This window comes from Dermacentor variabilis, chromosome 1 (assembly GCF_050947875.1).
Source record: "Dermacentor variabilis isolate Ectoservices chromosome 1, ASM5094787v1, whole genome shotgun sequence".
NCBI lineage: Eukaryota > Metazoa > Arthropoda > Arachnida > Ixodida > Ixodidae > Dermacentor > Dermacentor variabilis.
In genome coordinates this window covers 47,910,139-47,920,396 of record NC_134568.1, presented here as the reverse complement: position 1 = coordinate 47,920,396, position 10,258 = coordinate 47,910,139, and the positions used below count along the sequence as shown (strand labels likewise).

At 46.4% G+C, this 10,258-nt stretch overlaps 1 long non-coding RNA gene across 1 annotated transcript; it reads left to right on the top strand.

The window, feature by feature from the left end:
- Positions 1-1,305: 1,305 nt before the first annotated feature.
- Positions 1,306-9,962, top strand: LOC142571128 (uncharacterized). Its single transcript, XR_012825775.1, has 4 exons — positions 1,306-1,473; positions 2,245-2,344; positions 4,178-4,273; positions 9,713-9,962. It is a non-coding gene; the product is annotated as an uncharacterized LOC142571128 (long non-coding RNA).
- Positions 9,963-10,258: the final 296 nt, after the last annotated feature.

Below are 10,258 nucleotides of genomic sequence, written 5' to 3'. Positions count from 1 at the left end.
CATTAGGAAAGCATTTGCTGCAGTGTGAACAGGCCGTAAGCAATGCAGCTGACGTCGAAGTTGCACTATAGGTACGCAGGCTTCGCTGTTTGCCGGGCAGAGTTTTCGCCAAACACTTGGAGCTGCACTACCGGCTTTTTTCCACCTCCCCGTCTCTCCACTTAGCTCGTCGTATATAAGCCATCTTCATCTGACTTTCGTCATTATTAGCGCAATCTTTCTAACCCTTGCTTGGTGCGGTGATGAATAGTCAACTCAAACTTTTGTTGCTTTGTTAAAATAATTCCTTGTTTTCCCTACATGCCCAGCGCATTGCTACAGCTGCTTTAGCTTCTTCGCGCGCGTGTCAGTGCTAATGGCCCTTGGCACATATTAAATTACAGTGGTTAAGGAATTACTTGCATTGAGAGTATGAGGGAGACCACCTTTATTTAGGAACGACTTGTCGCCAAGGCCGTCGGCATTGGTAACACGATGTCTTGTAGTGCTCCATAAGCTTTAATTGTGGGTCAGCCAGACATTGGTTGATGACTATATGTATGATAATCGACGTTTGATTCGTCTCACAACCAATAAATAAAATAAAGCAGAAGGATATTGGCATAATCAGCACAGCGGGAATGTAATATTTATGAAATATACCGTTCAATTCGTGTGGTAACCGTGCTGCAGATTTTGTTGTCTGTATAAGGAACACTGAAGCCAACAGGTCGACGTACAGACGTCCCTTATTTTCCACTAAGAATTTAGCGTTGTTACGGACAGTCCTATGTATGGCAATTAGTGAGGCCGAACTTATTTTAGAATACGCGAAGACTTTGCCCTTGATTTTTTTTTTCGAAGCTGTCCTGCCTTTGTCTCACCTGCTGACGAGTTTCTTGACGGTCCGAGCAACTGTTTTCAACTGGACAAGTGTACAGCTGGTCGATATCTGATGATGATATACCTTTTTTTTAATTCGCGACAAGTGAGAAATCAATGCAAGCGAGTGGCTGACAATCCAAATTTCTAACGCTGTTATTTGTTTCTTCTCTCAAAAGACCTCATTTGGTTTTGTTTTAACCGTGCAGGTATATAAAACGGAAGCAACTGAAGGCATAAGAAGGTTCGCGTTCGTTTTTAGAAACCCTTACTTATGTTTATGTTCTCCATTTCAAGTTATTATTTTTGCTATTCACCAGCGTTCCGCAATACGCAGCCTTTGTTGTATCTGAGCACTCCCCCCCGCCAGCCCCCCCCCCCCCCACAAAAAAAAATTGTAAAAATTGTCAGGTTATAATGCTTCTGAGGTGAGAAAAGACGTTCAACATGTCTCGACGCTTCTTAACGCAGCTCCATTCGCAGCTTGAAAAGAAATATGGATCTGCTGTTGGAGAAGGCGTCCACAAGCATGTGCATATATAACAAGGTGCAGATGGCTGCCACAAAGTTGGGTTGAAGTGTCAGGAGTCGCCTGGGCTACCGATTTGTAAGGTAAGCGCCGATAAATGTAGGATAGTGATAAAACATATGTAATTTGAGAATGTGATTAGTACGTGCAAACCCTAAAATTGCAGTGCCAGTAGCATTAACTGCTCAAATGGCACAACCGATAACATTTATTCATGTCGAATAGTAGCCTACACGAGCAGAATAACTGAAAAAAAATGAAATGCTGGGCGTATGTGAATGGAACACAGCCGCTTAAGCGGGGGGTATCGCGTGTTCTCCACAATGCAGCTATTTTCTCAAACGCTTTCGTTCAGCGTGGAAACTTGGCTACCGCGCGCTCATTTTATTCACAATTTGTCGCATTTCTCACGTAAGTTCATTTTCTGTGAAGCTTAACAAATCTACAATGTCAGGCAAAAGTACAAGTAGCACAGCAGGAAAAGTTGCAAGCAAAGGATTCATTCTGATTTAAATCAGGACTTGCGTTTGCGTTCAGCACAGCGCATGTCTGAATATGAAGAAATTTCGTTTTCTCTTTTTTTTTCATGGCCTCCCGCACGTGGCCAGGAAAACGTTTGCTCGTGTACGAAAGCCCCTATACTAAAACCATTATACGGAAAGCTAAATACTGAACACTCTAGGAAAGAGAACAGATATGTTTGATGTCGAGCATCTTTTCAAACCTCTGAATCCCTCCACGCTTCACCTTTTGACAAGTGAGACGTCTCGGCTTGCGCTGTTGAAATGTCGGTCACCCCGCATTGTATGGCGTGCAGTGAATTGTTTCGTTGATATACGTTTTCGCTCTAACAGGGCTACGCAGAAGAGACCACAAGTTTTGCTAGGGCGAACCTCCGTAGAAAAATGATTAAGCCACTGCCCACAGTAGCCTCCATGCTTCTAATAGCAGCTGGTGAGTACATACAACCCTCGATTAAAATGCGCCACACATGGTGAAGTTTTATCTAGACCTTAGCTTTATGCCAGCATGGGTTATCGTCATGAAAGAGACTGCATTTAGAATAATTTTTAATGTGATTGTCAATGTGAGCTTATCTCTCGTCTACGACTTTAATAGTGCGATATGTTAACAATCGCGCCGATAAAAGCACGTTTATTTGTTAAGATAACTTGTGAAACGAAGCGTGTACGCATTAGATGGTTAAACGATAAAAAGTGCTGTTGTGTTCATTTCATGGCTTCATTAATGGCAACATCTACGTGTTAAGACTCTGTGCAAGGAAAGCGCTTAGTTCTGTCGACTAAGCGCCGTAAACGAGTTATAATGCGATTTCTTAGGGTACTTTATATACTTTTCGGAATGCTTCTATCGCGGCCGCTGGATAAGAAAGAAAGGTGCGACCTGCCGCGCGCACCGAAAACGCTGTTACCCGCCGCGGCGCTACAAGTCGGGGTCTGTTGTCCGGGATCGGCAGAGAAAATGCACAGAAAGCCCTGTCAGGCTATATAGCCTTTTGCTTTTGCTTAGATTTCTGTTGATGTACTGAAAGAAAACATCGATAAATCAGATCAAATCAATTCAAATGCGCGAGGAGCGCGCTTCGAACGCCGTCGCCCGCAGAAACCGACGCGTCTAGTCCCCGAGAGCTAGCGCCGTTCGGCCCGGCCAAGCGGCCAAGAATGCAACTTCGGCTGAGACATTCTCTCCCATTGCAGTCCGCCTGACGTGGCAGGCAGCATTTTTTTTATCCAGCGGCCGTGCTTCTATCTTTGTTTCTATGTCTCTAAGCATTTTCCTGCCAACTTGGCTAGCCATGTGGTCCATGGTATAATGGGTAGAGCATCGGGCTGCTTTGCTGAATGGACCAGATTCGAAACCAACCGTCGGACCAACTTGGGTCTCTGTGTATGTGACAGTCGGTACGTGCCGCATTTCAATTAACCCCTCTCACACCAACTTGGGTGTCTAGCTTTATGCCACTAGGCATGTTCCGCTCTTAAATGACAAAAAAACACCCCTTTAAAGTTCCTCGAGAGCTGGGCGGAAGAGAAACAGCGTCATATGTAGTCAGGCGCAGTCTTGTCCGCATGTATATTCACGCACGCGCCACTCGCGAACTTCGTGGCGGCGGCGCCAGATGGCGCAGCGTACTCAGGGGGAGGCGCAAGATAGGAGCCTCATACACACACATACAGGCCTGATGCAGGAAAAAAGGAAGAGAGTAAGCACTGAGTGCCTGTGGCAGGGGCACTATACACAGGGACACTATAAATGGTCTCTTAAGCCGGTGCACTTCAAGTATTGCACTAGTGCACGAATCGCTTTTCGTGCCAGTGACGGGTGTGGCAACGGTTCGAGTATCTTGGACTCGGTGAACGGTCTTGAGTCCTCTTTCTATTCCCGTTTCCCCAACCCCCAGTGTAGTGTAGCAAACCGGCTGCTGTTCTGGTTGACCTTCCTGGCTTTCCTGTCCTTGCTTTCTCTCTCTCTCTCTATCTGATTCAGGACACATTTTGGCAAAGGCAATACGGTGGGTCGCTAAATTACTTCAATGCTGACCGCATTAGCGTCGACATTCATCGTTAGACGGGTTCTGCCAGAATTTTCTGCTGTTTAAGGAATGATTGTTTAGAGCTTTCCGGCACATGGGTAATTCTGCTAGTGTGGCGAAGTGCGTGACCAGCTACTTCAGACACTTTAACGTATTGAAAAGGCATCGGCTGCCGAAAGGCAAAGGTCGCATGCAATATTATATATATATATATTTTTTCAATTCTCATCCAGGGATGGCTTTTGCGGCTCCACAAACACCTCCAGAGGCCGTAGCCTTGGATGCGATTCAGCATATGAACTTATTCGCTACTACACCAGTTAAAACAGGTGAACAACTTTTTTGTAGAAGCCGTGTAATTAGTCGAATAAGTGACACGTCGTAGGTCCCTTGCCGTTCCTATGAAAGTAGCCCCAGTCACGAAAAGCGCACAGGAAAGAAGTTAATCGTTACACTTAAATAACTACTGATGTGAAGCTTTCGCAGCGGCATGCCCGTAGGCAACAAAGAACGAGGTTGCTTGCCTCTCGTTGGGCTTGGGCTGCCGTCCTTGTTGTATTCCGGAGTTCACCTGAGTATTTTGCCAGGTACCTGGCTTAAAATTAAATTTACCGCTCAGAAATTTTTTCTGTTGCTGTTGTTTCGTTTCTTGCCAGTAGCCGTGAGGACTGCGTCCATTATGGCCTCATATGTATCTAGTTCTAATACGTAAGCTGGCAAGTATGATTTTTTTTTAATTATCCCGGCCGCGGCGGCCGCATTTCGAGGGGGCGAAATGCAAAAACGCTCGTGTCCAGAGCATTTGGGGCACGTTAAACCTCCCCCGGTGGTCAAAATTAATTCGGAGTCCTTCACTACACTATACGCGTGCCTCACAATCAAATCGTGGTTTTGGCACGTATTATTATTATTATTCGTTTTGAACACATATACACAGTTAACAGGAAAGGGAAAGCGAGGAGCAGGCTGGCAACTGCCACCGGAAGGGGCACAACGCCTGCCTGCTCTTCTGAAGGGAGGTGACAGCAACACAGAAATGGAAGATAGGAAGGAGGGGAGGAAAGAGGAATCTAAAGACTAAAGTAGAACACAGTACAGTTCACACACAGTAGGGCCGGTCACTGGAGCTCACGCAACTACAGAATGTTGAATGTTCATGCTACAGACGTGAACCTACGTTAGTTAACTCTAGAAAGGTAAGTAGGGCGCGATGGGCCTGATCACGTTTACACGCACAACCACTGGGGTATAAACATTCCTCAAGTGTCGCACACCGCAGGCCCAGGAGATGATAGTTTCTCACTACCGACGTGTGCTGCGCACTGAAAGCGGGACACTCAAATATACGGTGCTGAAGTGTCTCGCAGCAGCCACAAGACGTACACAATGGACTTGCCACAGGCCCTTGTCTGTATAAACGTTCGTGCACTTTCACGCAACCAACCCCCAGCTTGAGCAGTTGTGCTCTAGCGCGACGATGCAAGCCTCGACCGCGAACACGGGGCGGGAACGTTCCATTTGCGATGCGCTGGTCTGGATGCTGCTTGAGTAGGTGGTGACGAATCAGCAGACGAGCGTCATCAAGCTTGAACAAAATTTCTGGGCAGTCACAGTTGTTATGAGCGCAACTTGAAGCGAGCCGATCAGCCTCTTCATTTCCGGCGATTCCTACGTGTGAAGGCATCCATTGAGCAACGAGAGATACCCCACTCGATGTAATTTTGCTCGCAGAGTCAGTAATGCTGCGCACAAGTGGACAATCAATATCACTACGTTGTATCCTGCTAAGGGCAGCACGGGAGTCTGTAAAGATGACAACCTTCGATGTAGTTAACTCCTCTTGCACGTATTTCAGTGCAACATTAATCGCTGTGTAGCTCCGCAGTTGTTGACGAAGTTGGATGAGGTATTTGAAAAATATGCTGTACTTGAGTTGAAGGGCAGAAAAAAGCTGCAGAGGTGCCTTGACCGTCGCTGTGTACAGATGCATCTGTGAATACTTGAAGATAATCTGGAAACTTTTGGAGCATGTGAGACTGAGCCAATTGGAATATTGCCGAAACAGGCATATCAGACTTTTTGTGCATGTCAGGGATTGTGAGGTAAATGGGGAATACGTGTTTCGTGATACTTTTTGCAGGCGGAGACGTATCTGGAGCAGCATGTTCAGAAATGGAAGTGATATTCATAAATAATGTCGCCATTTTTCCCATGCGAGATAACGGGCGGTGAATGAGACGATCAAGGAGCGATTGACCATTCGATGCGCGGTGCCGACGCTCAATATGATACAGAGCTCTCTGGTCTGCTTGCAGCCTCGGGGTAACTGATGCGCTTCAGTGAGTAATGCAATAGATTGTGCCTCATGAGGTAATCCAAGCATTAGTCGAAGGGCAACGCGATGATCTCGCTCCAGTTGGGCCATCAAACTAGGTGGTATGTTCAAAACTGGTAATGCGTGCATCATGCCTGAGAGTACAGATGACTGGTACACCTGGAGAGCCGTTGTTTCGTCGCAGCCAGCACCTCTAGCACTCAAGGCGGCCGCATACTTAAGGAGGGAGTGCGATTTGCGTCGTACAGATTTAACGGCAGGACGCCAGGAGATGCGATCATCCACAATTAACCCGAAATAACGGTGTTGTCACACCCAGTCTATAGGCGTTTCGTCAATATACAGTCGGCTCATTGTTCGACGACCACGTTGTTTAGGGTGATATGCTATATTGCAGCCAACTTAGCAGGTGAGATGAGCAGGCCAACTTCACTCAAGTACTCCGAAGTAGTGTTCAGAGCTCTTTGCAAGCTTGCACGAAGCCACGGACCAAGGTGCGAAGGGCCGCGTATCCACAGAGCAATGTCATCTGCGTAGACAGCTATGCTCACAGGGAAGCTAGCTATGCTAACAAGCATCTTCAGAAGATTGACAAGTTGCAGATCGTCGTTATCTGATACCGGTTTAGGTGCTGTGTTTGCAGTGCTTTCCACTGTGGTCGAAGTCTTTGTAGATACTTGTTCCGACGGTTTCGATGGAAGCGCTGGCCCCGATGTGTCTGAGAGGCAGAAGGTCCGCCCCTCGACTTTCCGATGCGTTGTGTCTTTGTCACTCTTTGAACGCGCTGTTTTTCCAGTCGCTGGGGCAGCACTACGGCGACGGGAGCTTTCATCTCCTGGTGCGTTCTTTTTGGCTTTCTCTTTTAGTGCCTTCTGTTCATTTTTCAATGAGGGACATCTTTTATCCGTTGCCAAATGTTCACCATTACAGTTAGGGCACCGATATGCCTGACTTTCACAGGAATCTACATGGTGATTCCAACCGCATCTGTCACAGACCAGATCTCTGGTGCAAAAACCCTTAACATGACCAATCTTAAAGCACCTATGCTATGAAAAGTCGAACAGGATAGCGCACAAGTGCAGCCTTTATATGACTAGGCAGCTTTCCAGAGTCGAAAAGCATCTTTATACACTTTGGCGAGCCCAGCCTTCGAACGCTAATTATTTTGCATGGTGGCGTGCAAAGGATCATGTTCTTAAAAACGTCGTTTTTGAGATCCAAGTCTACATTAGATACGACACCAGCTGCTATATATGTACCCTGTGGTATGGAGGGACGCGTGTGGACCCCACAGATTTCAGACAAACCAAGTAGAGTTTGCACCATCTTGTCATCAGTTGTGCTAACAGCAATGACATTTTTCCAGGGGTTCACGCGAACCTCTTGGATTAGTCCAGGGGCAAGCTTGAAGAAGAAATCATTAAGTTTCTGTCGAGAGATAGCATTCAGGCTTACCATCGTGTCGACGGGTATGAAAGCTACTGTCGCAGTCTTGATGGTGCTGTATATGATAGTCCCTTCACTTGAGGACGATGCCGGAGGCGTCCGTCTTGGACGGCGGTGCTTGACGGGTATGAAAGCATCCGAATCTTCCGATCTTGAATCAAAAAGCTCGGAATCAGCAGCGTCGGCTCCTACTGCCGAACTGAGCCGCTTCCGAGCCGCGGGCGGTCTATGCTGACCGCCAGACGCGTCCAAGACCATATCTTCCATGGCAAGCTCCGCGGGGAGGATGTCCCAGCAGAGTAGGAGACTTCAGGGTTCAGTACAAACGTGGTTGCCTGTTACTGATGCCCGAAAATAATATAAATAGAGAAAAACTGCAGCACCAGAAGAAAACCTGCAACCGAGCACAGTAACTTCGTCGTCGTTCGGGCACGTAAGACCCCAGAATTAATTCAGGATTTTTAAAATCTGGAATAAATATTTCGATATTTAGTCCATTCTAATATGGCGTTTTATTAGCATGGTGAGCGTAAATGTCGTACAGCTGCTCCAATTACGCGGAAGAAATGCAATAAAAACGTGACAGAAGAAACGTGAGCTCGAACACATGAGGCATTCATATAATGTTTATGACCGGTGGATTTGCAGTAATTCTCAAAAGCGCCGCAGTAGAGACAGAAGAGGGTTTTTTTTCGGAATTATGGAATCAGAGAAGACATAAATTGACCACTTGGAGTTCTTCAACTTGAGCCCAATGCACCGCACACGAGCGTTTTTGTATTCCGCCCCCATCCTAATGCAGCAGCTACAGCCGGGATCGAACCCACGACCTCAAGCTCAGCAGGGTAAAGCCATAGCCACTGAGCTATTGCAGTGGGTTGGTGACGACAGGCATAATCAAACATGCAAAAATCACTCATTAACTTTTAGCGTCCAAATAACTTCTGAGTAACTTTCTTTTCTAGCTTGCGAAAAGTGTTTCAAATGCGGAATTGAAGCCAAACCATGCAAAAAGCATGACGGTTGGGTAGAATTCCTCAGACCGGCGCTAGTGTCTAAACATCCATCACTCTTGATCTGTGCGGAATATTCCACGTAGTTTCACATTCTGAAAAAATAAAGAACTCTCCTGAGCCACATTCATGCATTATGAAGTAAATCTTCTTAAAAGATATTTTATTTGTCAATGACGCGGTACTGATAACTGATAAAAATATCGTCAGCAATTTCACTATAAGGAGTTAGCAGCAGTTTTTTTTTTCTTTTTCATCGGCTGGTCGGTTTCATAATTGAAGAGAAATTAAACTGCGCCCGATCTTTTTTCTGCTAGAGTTTCAAACTACTTCTTTCACCATAATGACAGGGCACCCGTGAAATTTCTACGCTCACAAAGGAAGAACGCGACGGACTTCAGCCATCATTCGTAATGCAGCTTCGCTGCACGGCAGATTTCCTTAACAACATTGACGACAGCGCGTGTCCTTTCAAAGACTTTCAAGTGTCACCCCGGATGTCACAATCAAGCAGTGTCCGCAGTCACCAATAAAAAAAGTTCATGCGCTATAGGTCCGTTTGTATAAGAACAGACGTCAGACGATCGTGGTGCATGTCGGAATATTATAAGCGAAGAATGAGAACGCGACCGACCAATGGCAAACAGCACGTACGAACAAAAGGCTTTGCTAATCGGCACCAACGTCCGTGCTCATAAAGTAGTCCGTACGCTAAAAACGAACGTAAGAGCAGATGCGAGCGAATCGTGCGCTTCTGCGGACGATGCAAGCATCGCAATTTTGATCTACATGCATAAGAAGGGCACATAGCCAACGCGAAAGAACAGTGCTAGGCAGAGAAGGCGTTTTCTAAAATACGAAAAAAAGACATCACACGAGAACTTGCAGCGTCTGCGCACTTCCTGCGCCAGCCCGCGTTGTTCCTCAAGTGACCGCGAACTCGTCAATCTCGTCGTCGGCTGACTGCGCAGGCGTGTGGAAGCAGGGCGAACCGTTCTTTCCATTCCTGCCTTTCAATCCTGCCATTGGATTCGTCCTGGGCGGCAAGAAAGGAGTCCTCTTCACCAAGCTGCCCGATGGACAGATCCAGTCAAAGAAGACCTTCTCCTATTTTTCAAACAACCAGAAACTCCCGGGCGGTATTGTTCTGTAGAAATAAACGCCTGATGCGAGAGCTGGTTCGAGGTACATTTATGTAATAAACGTGTTTATTCTCTCTGTTCGTCTGCGTTTGGCTGATTATTTATTTATTTATTTATTTATTTATTTATTTTAGTAGCTTCTACGCCTGAAATCGTCGCAGTCGTGAAAGAAAAGCACGCATATCTACAGGCGGTTTGGTACATACAACGGCAGCGTTAAAATGAGCTAGCGCTGAGAATGGTGGGTATACGCAGGTGGGCAAGCTATACCATTCATTAGGTGTCTTCAGGATGAAGGAGTCTAAAGGCAAATTCGTGTGACAAAAATGGACGTCAGCTTTCTGACCGCGAATAATGACACCTCACTTTGCACAC